The 17,405-nt window shown below is 36.3% G+C and overlaps 1 protein-coding gene across 4 annotated transcripts in view; it reads left to right on the top strand.

The window, feature by feature from the left end:
• Window positions 1–1,520: 1,520 nt before the first annotated feature.
• Window positions 1,521–17,405, top strand: part of wt1b (WT1 transcription factor b) — a 37,974-nt gene continuing 22,089 nt past the window's right edge. Inside the window, exons 1-6 of one of the 4 annotated variants that reach the window (XM_048168889.1) lie at window positions 1,521–1,612; window positions 1,725–1,759; window positions 2,161–2,230; window positions 13,115–13,167; window positions 13,296–13,400; window positions 16,940–17,106. The gene's annotated coding sequence lies outside the window, so the exon portion shown is untranslated. The other 3 variants (XM_048168887.1, XM_048168888.1, XM_048168890.1) reach the window with 3 other exon arrangements.

Below are 17,405 nucleotides of genomic sequence, written 5' to 3'. Positions count from 1 at the left end.
ATATAGCTCAACACATTTAGTCTTACTGCTTAAATCTAATTTTCTTGATTTTTTGCGAGTACCATGCTTTACCATGCCTCAGAGAAAAACACTATTTTGTCAAGTAGCTAACATAGCATAATCAGATGCAGCTTTATTTTTAGTAACAGTAATACAGCATTTTCTCCATCATATGTTTTAAAATTAATTGCATGACATTTATCAACACAAGCCATCCAGCATTTAATATGATATTCTAAAATCGATCTGCAGTGTGTAACAGTGTCTCAGAGCAGCCGCCGAGTGAACGCACAGAGTAACGTTAAAGCCTAACATTTTCAACACACTCAAATATATCTAATATGATAAACAGAGCTGTTTTACCTCATACTCATGACCGGGAAAGCAGAAGCGGCGCCGGCGAATGTGTCATAATATAAGTTCCGCTGCTCGTGGCATGTGTTGCGCAATTGCCTCTTTCAGCTCCACAACACTCGGTCCTGCTCTCCTTCATACTACAGTAACGTTAATAATCTCATCCATGAACTTGAGTTCTTCCCGACTCCAATCCCTATTCTTTTGCACTGTCCGTTGAGGTGAAGACCACATGTCCCAAGATTCCACTCTAAAACTTGGTGTCATCAAGCTACACCTTTTTTTTAATAGGCTTCTAGTGACCTCTAGCGGACAAAATTATTACATACTGCACCTTTAACTTAAATGATTGCGTTTTTTCTACTCACTAGTACTGTACCATTATATGTGTTATTGGCTATATTTATTATATATAAATGTTTACATTTTATTTTAATCTAATCAGTTTGTTAATTAATTTATTTTATGCTTATTTATTTAAATCTCATGTCAGTGAACCAACACTATTTTAAAGGGTTAGTTCACTCAAAAATGAAAATAATGTCATTTATTGCTCACTCTCATGTTGTTCTACACCCGTAAGACCTTCGTTCATCTTCAGAACACAAAGATATTTTGATTAAATCCGATGGCTCAGTGAGGCCTCCATTCACAGCACTGACATTTCCTCTCTCAAGATCCATAAAGGTACTAAAAACATATTTGAAACAGTTCATGCGAGTTCCGTAGTTCTACTTTAATATTATAAAGTGACGAGAATACTTTTTGTGCACCAAAAAAACCCCCCAAAATAACGACTTATGGCAGATTTCTTCGGAGCTTTACAAATCGAATCAGCAGTTCGGAGCGCCAAAGTCACGTGATTTCAGCCGTTTGATGGGAGATCCGAGTCACTGATTCAATTTGTAAAGCTCCAAAGCAGTGTTTTGAAATTGTCATTGCTGTGAATGGAGGCCTCACTGAGCCATCGGATTTCATCAACATATCTTCATTTGTGTTCCGAAGATGAACAAAGATCTTACGGGTGACTAATAAATGACACTATTTTCATTTTTGGGTGAACTAACCCTTTAAAGCTACGCTATGTAACTTGTCGCTCTCTAGCGATTAAAATTAAAAGTCGCGCATCTCGCGGAAGAACACTGTTTTTTGGTTGTGCTTCGGCTCGGCTCCTCTGCGCGGAAGAATGTGGGTCAAGGCGCCGGTGTACCTTCACAGAAACAGGACATTATCAGAGCGAATGGACAAATACATTAAGGTTTTTCTGTTTTTACAAACGGTGATTACACAGAGGTGAATGATCCATGGTTAATTGTTCATCATTCATTGTGACAAATAACTTTTAGCTTCAGCCCCTTTTCTCTGTGTAGTGACGGATTTGACGTGACACGCACGGGCGAATGACGTATGTATGCAATTTCCCATGAAATCCATCCCGACAACTCTAAAATATAGATCATTATCATAGGTCTATCAAAGTGTATTTGGGTAAAGTAAAGATATGATTTGGAAGATGGATTTTTTTGTATTCTCATTAATTACGTTTATTGACTAATGCTACATATCAAAAGTAGGCCTATTTATTTTCTTATTCATTTTTTTTCAAGCTCCTTATGTTAAAACCTTTTTAATACTGAATGAGAGAAAACTTGCTGAGTACACCATAGCAAGGAAAATATGAACTTTCTTTAATAAGTAATGTCTTTCTCACTCATTTCCACGTATAGCTATGATGAACACCCACATGCTTTTGCAGTTCAGCATTATTTTCTGTTTAATGCATTGCTTACATTTTTTAACCTTTAGGCACACATCATGCTTGCATTTCTTACTAGAAGTACAGACAGGAATCACTGGCACGGAATTCAAGTGTAAGGTATGTAAAAGCTTCAGTATTGTGTATTCAACAGGTCATTCTGGGTTTAAAGTTTATGAGTCACATAAGTCATCTGGCCCTAAACAAGCTCTATCTCAGTGTCTGTATAATTCTTCCAACATCCGGTTATCAATCTTGCAATTAAAAGATTAAAGCCAACCTGACCTTGGACACATAAAGCAATATGGGTGATGGTCTTTTGAAAGTTAGATGATAGTATTACATTTCGAGCGCCAGTACAGGACCACCTTGACAGTTAGTTGTATTCCTATCCAGGGATTTATGCGTGTCTCTCAGGTCAAGGCAATTCTTGGATATTCTTCTGGGAATTCAATATATCTTTTAAGTGCTGTGTAGGTTTTCCTTACTGTTTTTCTCTTGAGAGCTGTGGCGACAGGAGGTAGATCTTATAAAGCTGTCTGAATGAGCAAATACACCAGTGTCTGGCTGGAGTTACTGCTCTTATATGTAATATCTTGCTAAACATGAAACATGGAATAATGAAATTATGTTTCCTATGTCTTTTTGATTTGAACACAAAAAACAAACAAACAAACAAAAACAACAGACCATACTCAAAGAGTTGCATCACTGACAAGTTGTGTGTTCCCTAAGAGTGTAGGGGCTTTTCAGGATTATTCACTCTTGGTTCTGAAATCTTATAAAAGTTTCAGTTTGATGATGTTGGTTCTGTGTGGTTGGCTGTCCACACTGAGTCACAGGGAGCGGTCATAGATACAGAACAAGTTACATGAGTGAGGTCCACGCAATGCAAGAGAGAATGTGGAAACGTTGAGAGATAGAGGAAATAACAGCAATGGATCAAAGACAACTGTAGTTTTAAAACTGCTGAACACTTTTAATCTATTTTCAATTTGAACGGCACTTAGACCGTTACACGTTTTGTGTGTCACAAGCCAAAACTGATGGAACCATAGTTTCAAAACCAACAAATATTATTTTAATTGATTTTTAATTTAATTTATTTGCACTATTATTTGTCAGAACATTTTAAATCTTGTTTTTGAAGACAGATAGACAGATAGATAGATGGATAGACGCACGGATTGATAGACGGATTGACAGACAGATAGATAGACAGACAGATAGACAGACGGACAGATGGATAGATAGAGAGATAGACGGACGGATTGACGGATGCATTGACGGACGGATTGATAGACGGATTGGCAGACAGATAGACAGACGGACAGATAGATAGATAGATAGATAGATAGTCAATACATACAGTCTCAAGAGTGTCATGAGATTGTGTTGGATAAACATGAATTGAAATATAAGGAACAGCTGGAGGACCAATTTGCAATTTATTAGGTCAATTGGCAACATGATTGGGTATAAAAAGAGCCTCTCAGAGTGGTAGTGTCTCTCAGAAGTCAAGATGGGCAGAGGATCACCACTTCCCTCAATGCTGCGGTGAAAAATAGTGGAGCAATATCAGAAAGGAGTTTCTCAGAGAAAATTGCAAAGAGTTTGAAGTTATCATCATCTACAGTGCATAATATCATCCAAAGATTCAGAGAATCTGGAACAATCTCTGTGCGTAAGGGTCAAGGCCGGAAAACCATACTGGATGCCCGTGATCTTCGGGCCCTTAGATGGCACTGCATCACATACAGGAATGCTACTGTAATGGAAATCACAACATGGGCTCAGGAATACTTCCAGAAAACATTGTCGGTGAACACAATCCACCGTGCCATTCGCCGTTGCCAGACGTCATCTCTTTCAGGGAAGACCTTGCATTTTCCAACATGACAATGCCAGACCACATACTGCATCAATTGCAACATCATGGCTGCGTAGAAGAAGGATCCGGGTACTGAAATGGCCAGCCTGCAGTCCAGATCTTTCACCCATAGAAAACTTTTGGCGTATTATAAAGAGGAAGATGCGACAAAGAAGACCTAAGACATTTGAGCAACTAGAAGCCTGTATTAGACAAGAATGGGACAACATTCCTATCCCTAAACTTGAGCAACTTGTCTCGTCATGTTATAATAAGAAGAGGGGATGCCACACAGTGGTAAACATGGCCTTGTCCCAACTTTTTTGAGATGTGTTGATGCCATGAAATTTAAAATCAACTTATTTTTCCCTTAAAATGATACATTTTTAAACATTTGATTAGATAGATAGATAGATAGATAGATAGATAGATAGATAGATAGTCAGTACATACAGTCTCAAGAGTGTCATGAGATTGTGTTGGATAAACATGAATTTAAACATCGAAGAGATTCTTAAAAAATTATAAGATTCAATGATGGAATTAGCGTCTATTTATAATAAAAATACTATTTTTTGCTACCATTTCTGTTTATTTACTTTTTTTCAGTATTTATCCATGTGTATATGTTTCTGCTCGTATAGTGTACAGGACATCAGCCACTAACAAGAAAGTATGCCGATGGAGAGCTGTTCCAAACCACACTACTCGTTTCCAGGTTGTTTGCGAATGTTAGCTGGAACTGATTTCAGAATGAACCAAGTCACTGAATTATGTTGGAACGTGCAACCAAAGTTGGCTAACGATGCTTTTGGGAAACACACCCCAGATGGGCAGACCAATAGAAAGACAGTTTTACGCCATGCTCCTGGCTGTTTTTGATGATTTTTTTGTGTTATGATAAAAATGCTTTTCTATTTAGTGTAATAGATACAAAATAGACTATCCACACCCTGGTTCCCACAGTCTGTGTTACCGCCTTCCTCTCCTCCCTGTATCAGGACCGTTCTCCTCTATCAGCAAGGTCAGTGACCTCATCAGAAAGTGCCATGGCTGAGTGAGTCACACACACCCTGGCTGGGTGACTTGATTCTAGTAGGAACAGACGGGGGGTGGACTGGAATGTGGGACAAATGGCCACTAAAAACAGTCTTAAAAATAAAGGTTCCAAAAGAGTTTTTGCAGACATTTTTGGTTCCCCAAAGAACCTTTCAGTGAGCAGTTCTTAAAAGAACCAGATATTTCTTATTATGAAGAACATTTTAATAATCTAAAGAACCTTTTTCTGCTATAAAAAACTTTTGTGCATTGAGAAGGTATCATGGAGGTATCAAAGGTTCTGTTAAAGATGCCAGTAAAGAACCTTTATTTTTAAGAGTGCGTAGGGGGAAGATGTAAGAGTATAATGAATCATAGTATGGCAGTTTCTGAATTATTACAGTTTCCAATCTGCATTGTGCATTAGCACCACAGGAGGTTTCTCTGGAAAGTGTGTGTACTGTATATGTGAGCTTGCTGGAGCAATTCTCTTTAACATGTATATATGTCTGTAAGATGACTAAAGTAGTTAAAGGGTTAGTTTACCCAAAAATGAAAATTCTCTCATTAATTACTCACCTTCATGTCATCACAAACCCGTAAGACTTTTGTTCATCTTCAGAACACAATGAAAATCTTTTTAATGAAATCTGAGAACTTTCCAACCCTCCATTGACAGTCTGCGCAACTACCACTTCAAGGCCCAGAAAGGTAGTAAAGACATCATTAAAGTACTCCATGTGACTCCAGTGGTTTAACCTCAAATTTATGAAGCGACGCAAGTGCTTTGTTTGCGCAAAAAAACGTAATTGACCACTTTATTTACAAAATATTAATCCCCAACACGGGTTCACGCAACAGCGTCTGCTCTCCTGTCAACACAACACGTGCATCGAGCTGCTCTTGTGAACGCGTGAAAGTAAAAAAGTGAAAACGTGGAAATGGTAGTTGCATAGGCTGTCAATGGAGGGACAGAAAGCTCTTAGATTTCATTAAAAATATCTTAATTTTTGTTCCGAAGATGAAAGAAGGTCTTATGGGTTTGGACTGACATGAGGGTGAGTGATTAATGAATTTTAATTTTTGGGTGAAGTAACCCTTTAAAGGAATGGAGTGAGTGTGTTCTCTTGCTGGAAATGTTTTGTGAGTCACTGGGCATGTCTGTCCTTCATGAAGAAGTATAAAATGACCTGTCTGTCATTGAGACATTACGCTGAAATGTCAAAGCAGGGCTCCAGATGAAAAAAACCCCAAAAGATTACAGAGCCATCAGTTCCTAAAATGAAACGTTTAGGAGCCAAATGACTTTTTAGATGGAAAAATTGCATAATCGTCTAGTAGAGCTGTAGTTCATTGATTGCACATCTTCTTGCTTTAGCAATAGTCACTGCTGTGATGAGGGCGTTTCAGTGTGTCAACTGCAATAATGTTAGTTTAAAAACTACTGTTTTCTAGTTGTAGCTGTTTAATGCACATTACTTCCAATTTGATACTGTCAATCCAGTGATCCTGATCGCATTTGCACCATATAGGGTTAATTCAGTATAACTGGGACATTTTTCCAGTCATCTCAATGGCAAAATCTGTCCCAATTTACAGGAATTCACCTCTAAATATCACTGTTTATGCCTGTTTGAATTTTTTTATATATACACCGAACAAAATTATAAACACTTTTGTTTTTGCCCCCATTTTTAATAAGCTGAACTCAAAGATCTAAGACTTTTTTTATTTACACAAAAGGCCTATTTCTCTCAAATATTGCTCACAAATCTGTCTAAATCTGTGTTAGTGAGCACTTCTCCTTTGCCACGATAATCCATCCACCTTACAGGTTTGGCATATCAAGATACTGATTAGACAGCATGATTATTGCACAGGCGTGCCTTAGGCTGGCCACAATAACAGGCCACTCTAAAATGTGCAGTTTTATCACACAGCACAATGCCACAGATGTCACAAGTTTTGAGGGAGTGTGCAATCGGCATGCTGACTGCAAATAATAATAGAATGATTAAAACAATTAAATATTTCTAAAGTTCTTGGTTCATTTCTGATCAACATAACTGAATAATGACTCAAGCTTCACTCAAGGGGTGTTGTGTCAGTAACTGAGTCTGATTCAAACTGCTGACTTACAAGTGAGTTTGAGGGTTGTTTATCTTTTTGACTCAATAAATCATAGTTCTTTAAGGTGTTGTAACAGTAGTGAAATTTTCTATTGTGAATAGTGTTGTGATGTATGAAGCTAAGTGTATAAACTCAGTATTCCTGTTGGCATGTGTTTTATTCTGGACACAAGTCCAGTGTTATTATGACTCTATGCACTGAAAAAAACAGTGTATTTGCACTCATATTTTTAAAGTAAATTTCACATATATTGGATTAAGTAAAATCTACTAAGTTGAGTAAAAGTAACAAAAAGAATAAGTCAACTTAACTCGGCCTGTTAGAGTTTGAGTAATTTCTACTTATTTGAAGTTTACTTTGCAATACTCTTTCAAGTACATTTTACTCACTCTTTGATGGTAAATTTTACTGTAGCACTGAATTAAACCATGCTTTTAAAGTGTATGGTTTACTTAAAGGGATAGTTCACTCAAAAATGAAAATTCTGTCATCATTTACTCACCTTCAAGTTGTTCCAAACCTGTATGAATTTCTTTATTCTGCTGAACACAATGGAAGATATTTGGAAGAATGTCAGTAACCTATTAATTATTTATTCATGCCCCAGTGCATGATGGGAACACTAGTATCAGAATGTTGAGTAGGTTTTACTTAATTTATAACTCTGATGCTTACTCAAAGAATCATTGTAAACATAAAAAAAACAAGTAAAATATATTAATAAGTTCAAGCTTTAATTTTTTACAAGTTTGAATTGAGTATTAATATAGAATTTAATTTTAATTTTTAATTCTTGCCTGAACTAACATTTTTAATGCAGAAATTACATTTGTTTTTTCTGTATTTTGTCTGTATTTTGTATTCTGTAATTACCTCAGAATCATTTTTATCAGTGTGATATCACTCAAAAAATATTTAGGCCTAAAGTTAAGATTTATGTATTTGAATTGCATATAAAATTTCCATCCGTTTGGATTACACAGTTTTAACATTAATTAACAGAATGTGATGCAGATTTGTCAGTCATACATAAACAAACAAACAAACAAATAAATAAATAAAAAACCATGGCATAGTTTATTAACTATTTGCATCCATTGTACTAGTAAATTTTCAAAATGCATAGAATCAGCATAAACCTGTTAACTGTGAAAACAATAAATTTATTCAGCTAATAATTATGAACATGGATACAATATGACTAGCTGTGGAACAAGGAATATTAATTTAGGTTAGAAAAAATATAATTTATTGATAATACACATATAAACCTGGATATTGCAAACCTGGATAATACACATAAACCTGGATAAACAAATTCAGTTTCTTAATATTATTACTGCCTGTTTAGTGTATTCATGACTGATAAATATGCATTACATTAAGTTTATTAGTTTATGTTAAATCATTGTAATCCAAATAGATGGAAATTGTATATGCGATTCAAATACATAGGCTACATCTTAAATTTAGGCCTAAATATTTTTTTGAGTGCTCAAAGCGATGGTGATATTCAGAGTGTTTGCCATGGCAACATCCACTATTTCCCAATTGTCTGTTTAGAATGTGCAATGATAAAATCACACGGAATGATTTTCTTGTCCAAGTTCTCATGGAATGTCTCATACTTTGTGTGGTGGGTGTGTAACGGTGAAGATGTGGATTTCTTTACTGTAACTCAGCTGATCTGTGACCTTTTGGCCTCTGTGGACTGACTCACATGCACCTGCAGTTGCACAGACATAGATAGCAGTCTTTCACCACAAAGCTAAGATGGCCTGATGATAAACATACCAAAAGGAAAAACTGCAACAAGAACCAGGCGCTTCACACTCCACTAACCCCATGGACATGAAGTTGTCTGAAGAGGATCTATAGGCATGCTTTTCCTTTTGATGTTCTTATGGATTCCTTTGTGTTTTTCACATACAGACGACAACGTGGTCAAATGATCACCGTTCATGCGGATCCACGTGAACGGCTAAAAACGCTGTATTCTGCTGCCAGGCCAGTAGTTGGCAATGTCACTTTGTAAAGAAACACTACACACCTATAGACTGAACACATAATGCGTATGCTTATGACGCCACCGTTTTCACAAATTCGTGTTTTTGTAGATTACACGGAGACGATACAGTTATCATTTTCAAAAACTTGCACTTTGAAAACTGTTTTCAAACACTCGTGTTTCCAGGCCCCCAAAACACTGTTGTCATGTAATGAATGGCCAAAACGCAAAAAAAAGTTTTCAGGTTTTAGTTGAAAATGATGTTGTGTAAACGGCCCCTAAAACCATGTATTCGGTTCTGTTATCTGCTCTCGTGCCAGATCATATTGTTTTCAACATGACACAGAGGGACATGTGATGAAAGAAGATGTATTCATGATGAGAATATAATAACTTTAGTGATTTGTGTTTCTATTTTGAGGATCCTCCTATCTGTTGCTGTGGTGATTGTGCTGTGATTTTATCTATGAGGAGATGCAATCTCTTCAGTCCGATAGACCCTGGATAATCTCACTCACTCATCCCATAAACTATCTGCAGGTCAGCTCAAAGCACACTTTAAGAAATGCACTCTTGTGCATGTTTAAAATCACTCACTGAGAACCACTTGATCTTTGATATACATTTAGTGAAAAATCCCTCCTCCAACATTTTTTTTCTGTGCATTCACACCATTTGAATTGGATCAATGGCAAAATGTTCAGTCATAGGTGGGGCTTCATTTCATTGCTTACTTGATGAGGTGTATTTGTAAACGAGCCAAAGATAGAAAATTCTGCTTTTCTGGTTGTTTGTGCTGATAGATTTCATCTGATCTTCCAGTAATAACTGCTCAGCAGATAAAAAAGTATTTCTATGTTCTGGGTGGTTTCTAGGTGGTTGCTTATGGCCCCAGTGTTGCCAATTGTTTTCAGCTGAAAGTAGTTAAAACTAATCGTTAGATCAGAATCAGAAATCAGAATGACGTCATACTGGTGAGTCCACTAATATAAATATAGATCCGTGGGCAAATCATGGAATCTAGATAAGATTTGTCCAAGAAGTTGCTAGGCTTTTGAAAAAAAGTCTCAAAAAGGGGAAGTCGCTAAATCTAGAGACAGAATCCCTAAATTGGCAGCACTGTATGGCCCATGTCCCATGTTTTCTGCTGTCCAGATATAGTTTGCATCTCTACTTCAGTGTAATACTGTTTTTTCCCTCTTCTATTGTCCATGAGGCAAGTCTGATCGCTCTTGCGAGATGAGTTATGTACTGAAGCTGTAGCCTTAGGTCTGTTTAAGGGGATAGAGCTGCCAAAAATGAAAATTATGTCATTAATTACTCACCCTCATGTCGGTCCAAACCTATAAGACTTTTGTTTATCTTTGAAGCACAAATGAAGATATTTTTAATTAAACCTGAAAGAATTCTGTCCCTCCATTAAAAGTTCATAAAGAGATTGTAAAAGTAACCCATATGAATCCAGCATTTTAATTAAAGTCTTCTGTAGAGACATGTTCGCTTTATATGATGAACAATTTAACTTTTATTTATATGCAAACATTGATCATAAAGCTCAGCTGAGCTCAACCTCACTTGCTTGACACACGAGTAGTGTTGAGGAAAGTTACTTTCAAAAGTAATGTTTTACAATGTTGTGTTAAAAAGTAACTAATTGTGTCACTTTTTATGGAAAGTAATGTGTTACATAACTTTTACCTTACTTTTTCTCACCTGGGCTGGACATGCTTGCTTGTTTTAATAACAATGACAGAGTTCGACACATGTGCAGTACAATTTTTTCTGTGCATTACCAGACATCGTGTCATCAACAAGACATCACTGGGCATGATCGGAGAAGGAAAAATAGTGTATCCACCATTGCAACATAATTCAGAAAATAGACCAAGAATAAAAAACAATGGAGAAGGTCATGCTTCTGAGTTTACTCGTCTCGAAATTTGGGCTGTATGTGGACGGGGTTTGTGGTGAAAGACGGGCCGAAGTATACTTTAAGCTTAAGGGCCCTATTTTAATGATCTAAGCACATGGTCTGAAGCGCATGGCGCAGGTGCACTTAGGCCGTGTCCAAAGTGCACCTGTATGTCCTACGCCTTCCCTATTCAACTTATGGAACGAACGCGGTGCCAGTTTCGTTTTTTTCCGTAAGTAGAATAGGGAAGGCGTAGGACATACAATGTAAGCTTTTTGAAGAATACGGAAAGCTGAAGCACGTGCAAGGCGATCATTTGTGTTTATAAAGCATTATACAGTTGTATTTTTTTTGAAAATGACCGATCGTTTCTCTAGATAAGACCTTTATTTCTCGTCTGGGATCGTGTAGAGCGCTTTGAAGCTGTAATGAAACTAATTTCAGCCGTCTGGAGGCCATTGAAGTCCACTATATGGAGAAAAATCCTGGAATGTTTTCATCAAAAACCTCAATTTCTTTTCAACTGATGAAAGAAAGACATGAACATCTTGGATGACATGGGGGTGAGTAAATTATCTGGAAAATTTTATTTGAAAGTGGACTAATCCTTTAAATAACAAAAAAAAACATTGACTTCAGACCAGGTTTTTGTTGGTCAATGGCACAGTTGTTTTCAGTTGTCTCACAATAGCAACACGGCAACAATGCGCCTGAACACACCTCGTTTTCAGACCAGCACACCCATGGGCTCGAGTGCATTTGCTATTTAAACGTGTTGCTGGACATGAAAATGATAACTGTGTCGGGCTGAAACTATAACAGAAAAACACTTACATCGCACCTGGCGTCGCATTGTGCTGGGTGTATGATAGGACCCTAAAAATTAAATGAATAAGCCTCAGGCTAAAGGAAATGCAAATTCCTTGTACAGTAGAGGGCACAGCTCAAACAACCCTTTCAGCTGTGCTGCAGTTCTGGACTACAGAAGAATAGGACACGGGAAAAGAAAGTTTAACACTCTTATTTCTAATCTAAAGTAATTTTTGCTTATTAGTATTGTTGAATCATTGAAGGTCAGCAGCAAAGACATTGGTTAATAAAGTGATTAAATACATAAAGTATATTTGTGTAATGTAACATTTATTTATTGAAGGTTTGCATAATATTCTAAATTTGCATTTTGTAGTTTTTATTCATTTTGAGGAATACTGAATCTGTTTTTGTGCCAGTGAGATGAGTAAATGCATGCTCACATTTAGTCTAGAACCACAATAACCATCATGTTCGCACAACACCTCTGCACTTACTCCCGATTTCTCTCAACATGGGGACAGGAGAGCTGTCAGTCAATAAATGTGAAAACAAAGCAACTTGTATTATTTGAAAAAGTAATATTTTGTTCTAAATTATTATTGTAAATCAATGCATTACTTTTTACTTGAAAAAAGTAATCTGATTACGTAACTCACGTTACTTGTAATGCATTACCCCCAACACTGCACACAAGAACAAACCTAAACTTAAACATGCCTGTGTGACATGAGAATGTATGTGCGTTGATCAATGTTTATATGTTAATAAAAACCTAAATTAAATATGTTCATCATATAATACAATTGTGTCTCTTCAGAAGACTAAACTTCTTAATATATCAAATCTTTATGAGCTTTTTGAAGTGTAAAGTTTTGGGTTAATGGACTTGCACCTGAGGGACAGAACTCTCTCAGGTTTTATTACAAATATAATAATCTGTGATGAATGACACAAGGGTGAGTATGATGACAGAAATCTCATTTCAATCTTAAAATCCTAAGATTCCTGAAAATAAGCAGTGGTGATAATTTCCAGTCAAAACTACTAATACTGATATTATTCATCATATGTTTTGATTATTTTTCAACACACCAAGTATTTCACCATATGTTTTGGCTTTGACCTTTGTCGACCTTTTGATGAATTTAGTCACTGGATTATGAAATGCTTTGCCTGTTTTATGGAACACTTCCTTTATTTTCTTTCTCTCTCTTTTTCCCTTCTTCTTTGCAGCATTCTTGAAAAGGGTATTTCCTTTGTTACAAGACACTGAAGAGCTTATATCGGTAAGTGTAACATGTGATGTTGTTTTTTGAGATGTTGTAATATTTGTGCCCATTAACGCTTCAGAAGAAGAACTGATTAGTGAAGTGACAGACAGTCAAAACACATCCCATTCCATGTCTTTGACCAGGAAGTTTAGTCCACTTTCCACTGGGACTCACTGGAAAGAGATGACAGAGTCCTGGCAGTGCTTTCAGTGTGTCGTTGAAGGAATGGGAAAACATTGTTGTAGAAGGTTACACACACACACACACACACACACACACACACACACACACACACACACACACACACACACACACACACACACACACACACACACACAAACTTGAGTTATGACTCCTTTAATGTTTCTGTTTAATGTTTCTAATCTTCACTCATGTTTCATACACAGAAATGTCAAAGGATTTGTGCAAAACTGAATTGTCAACTTTACAGTTTTTTGATCCCAATCCCTCTGTGACATAACTTTAGATGCAAGTGTCACATTTTATTAAAGTCATTTTATTAAAGCATGCTTCACAGAAATAAACAGGAAAATAACAATATTCAGCTCAGTTTAGTTCACATCAGTTCAATAAGTGTCAGTGTTGGGGGTAACGCATTACAAGTAACTTGAGTTATGTAATCAGATTACTTCTTAGTAACTAGTAAAGTAATGCATTATTTTTTCAGTTTACAACAAAATATCTAAGTTACTTTTTCACATGGACTGACAACTCTCCTTCCCCATATTGAGAGAAATCAGGAGTGCAGAGGTTGTTTTAGACTAAATGAGAACATGCATTTACTCATCTCACTTGCACAAAAACATTCAGTATTCCTCAAAATGAATAAAAACGGTGAAATGCGATCTCAGAATGTTAGAATTAACTATATTAAATTACACAATTATACTTTATGTATTTAATCTCACTTTATTAACCAGTGTCTTTGCTGCTGACCTTCAAATAAGAGTGTTAAACTTCCTTCTCCTATATTCTATAGTGATGTGTCGTTCTTGAACGATTCGTTCATTTTGAACGAATCTTTAATGTGACTCGGGAAGAACGAGTCGTCTCGGGGGGTGATTCGTTCAGTCGCGCATGTGCAATATTCTACAGGTTCCGTACTGCTAGAAGTAGTTCACCTGATGATTCAATTGATTAGTTAATTTCATGAGTCTTTCGGGTTTTGAGTCGTTCCTTAATCACGTGACAGACCCATACGCTACCAATGCATTCTGAGCCGGAAAGAGAATTGATTAGTTCTTTTTATGAGTCTTTCGGGTTTTTGAGTCCTTCCTTAATCACGTGACAGACCCATACGCTATGCTGTGTGACCCAAGCACATTATATTTATTAGTAAATAACGTTAACTCTCCAGTTTTGTTTGAGTTTGTGTTACAACTGTTAAAGCTGAAGTTATCATAACCTTGATGTTTTAAACTAACATTAATAATTCAAATTCAAAATGTTATTTGCTTTTAATTTATGTCATTATGTCCTTTTTGAGCAATCTTCTTATACATATATTAGACCAATATGTCAAGTCTGCCTAGGAAAAGCAATTATTATAACAGCAAACTCAAAATTGGAGTAAAAATGAACAAATTAGGCTATAAATGCTTTGTATTGTAGGCTTGGATTATTATATTATTATATAGCCTAGTGTTTATTTACAGACAGTCAAAAAGATAAATTAATCAATATTTTATTTATAACAGGGCTTTATTTATTTATAATAACACACCACAGATCCTCAAGAAACAGTAACAAAAACAGTGACAGAAATGTCAGAAATAGCGTATGGGTCTGTCACGTGTTTAAGGAACGACTCAAAAACCCGAAAGACTCATGAAATGACCTAATCAATTCTCTTACCGGCTCAGACTGCATTGGTTTAGCATGGGACTGCCTGTCACGTCATTAAGGAATGACTTAAACCCGAAGACTTGTCAGACAAGAGGTGAGGTGAGCTTAATCAGCTTGTCATAAACTGAAGACCCAGGTTATGAATTAATCATTTCTGAATCTTATAGCATTGTAGTTTTGTATTGTTTGTAGTGGGATCAACGTTTGCATAAGTAGTAGATGTGTTGGGGAAGTAACACGTAACATTTTAATTACATTTTGCTAAAATGAACGAAATGAACGAAATGACTCAAAAAAAGATTCGTTCATTTTGTTGAACGAGACTCAAAAGTCAGAGTCGGTAAAATGATCCGAACTTCCCATCACTAATATTCTAATCTTCTTTAATCCAGAATGATAGCACAGCTGAAAGGTTTGTTTGAGCTGCGCCCTCTACTGTACAGGAGTAAATATGCATTTCCTTCAGCCTGATGCTTATTCATTTCACTTTTGGTGTGAAAGGACCTTTACATCTGCCAAAAATATTACTTTTTTGTTGTTATTAAAAAACAAACAAGCAAGCCCAGCCCAGGTGAGAAAAAGTAACTTAAAGGTGAACTTAAAAATGAAAATTCTGTCATTTATTACTTACCCTCATGCCGTTCCACACCCGTAAGACCTTCGTTCATCTTCAGAACACAAATTAAGATATGATGAATCAGTGTGTCGAATCATGATTCAGATCGCGTGTCAAACTACCAGCGGCTGAAATCAAGTGACTTTGTCGCTCCGAACAGCAGATTCGACACACTGATTCATTTGTGCTCCGAATCTTCCTGAAGCAGTGTTTTGAAATCGGCCATCACTAAATAAGTCGTTATTTTGTGTTTTTTTGGCGCTCCAAAAATATTCTCGTGGCTTTATAATATTAATATTGAACCAACTCACATGAACTGATTTAAATATGTTTTTAGTACCTTTATGGATCTTGAGAGAGGACATGCCATTGCTCCCTATGAAGGCCTCACGGAGCCATCAGATTTCAACTAAAATATCTAAATTTGTGTTCCGAAGATTAACGAAGGTCTTACGGGTGTGGAACGGCATGTAATAAATGACAGAATTTTCATTTTTGGGTGAACTAACCCTTTAAAAGTAATGTAACACATTACTTTTCATAAAAAGTAACTAAGTAACGCAATTAGTTCCTTTTTTAGGGAGTAACGCAATATTGTAATGCATTACTTTTAAAAGTACCTTTCCCAGCACTGGTCAGTGTTGCAAAAAGTTCATCAATTATGAAACAAATTAAATTTCAGCAGTAAAGCAACAGCAGCTCTACAGAACAAAATTGTATCATTATTTATCTTAATTCAGTTCAGTAACTGTCAGTGTTTCAAAGTTCATCAGTGATGAAACAAACTCATTTCAGCTGCATTAAGTACAAAGAAGTTGTCATTTTCTTGGATGACTTTATTGGAGTTCATCTCTCATCTGCTATACTGTATGTAAACAGGGAGTTTTTGAATGTTCTTTGAGACCTCTAACCTTTCAATGACCTCAGCTATCAACTATTACATCACAAAGAGCTAATTAAGCAATAGGTATAAGAGGCTGTGTTACTTGGCACGTTTCTCACTCGCTGAAATTTATCTTTATATTATTCTATTAAGCAAATTCATTAAGTTCCACACTTCTGAAGATTTACTCAGCTAAAGTGAGTAGGTTGAGTGCTGTGTGTATTGTGTGTTCATGTCAGCTGTTACTATATTGTGTATTTTAGCATGGCTAGAAGAATGCTGCGTCTTGTGCCGGAAACTCCCTGGATGGATGGCCGGCCCTTCACAGTCTTACTTTAATTATGTACAAAGAGCAGAGCACTGCGGGACACGTATATACAAATGCCATGTGAAATCTGGTTGCTTTTTGGCATGGTCTTCAGGTCTCCAGTGAGGAATTCCCCATTATTTGGCTGTTATAAAACAGATGATGCATGGATTGAGGAATCAGCTCTGCTGGACTCTGTCTCAGTTTTACACCTCCAGAGTTCTCACAAAGTGGAGTTCATACATTTTCAGACCAGCACTCCAGATGTCCATGGGTGAAGAGGTAAAGAAGGGTTACTCAGATGGCTTACTAGACTGAACCTTCTTCACAAGCTTGTATGACACTCTTCATTGAGACTAAACCAAAGCCTAGAACAAATTGAGAAATACCCTGAGTAATTCAAATTTTAAAAGTTGCTGCTTTAAACTAAGCACAATCAACTTGGCTGTACAAGCGATTTCAACTTAAATTATATTAAACTTACTTAAATGAGTTGAATCTTGTATAACTTATTGAAACAAGTTGAAAATTGCTTATTTTGATAGAAAATTGCTTATTTTTATTGAGTTAAAGTAATTTAA

This window comes from Megalobrama amblycephala, linkage group LG19 (genome assembly GCF_018812025.1).
Source record: "Megalobrama amblycephala isolate DHTTF-2021 linkage group LG19, ASM1881202v1, whole genome shotgun sequence".
NCBI lineage: Eukaryota > Metazoa > Chordata > Actinopteri > Cypriniformes > Xenocyprididae > Megalobrama > Megalobrama amblycephala.
This window is presented reverse-complemented; position numbering and strand designations above follow the sequence as displayed.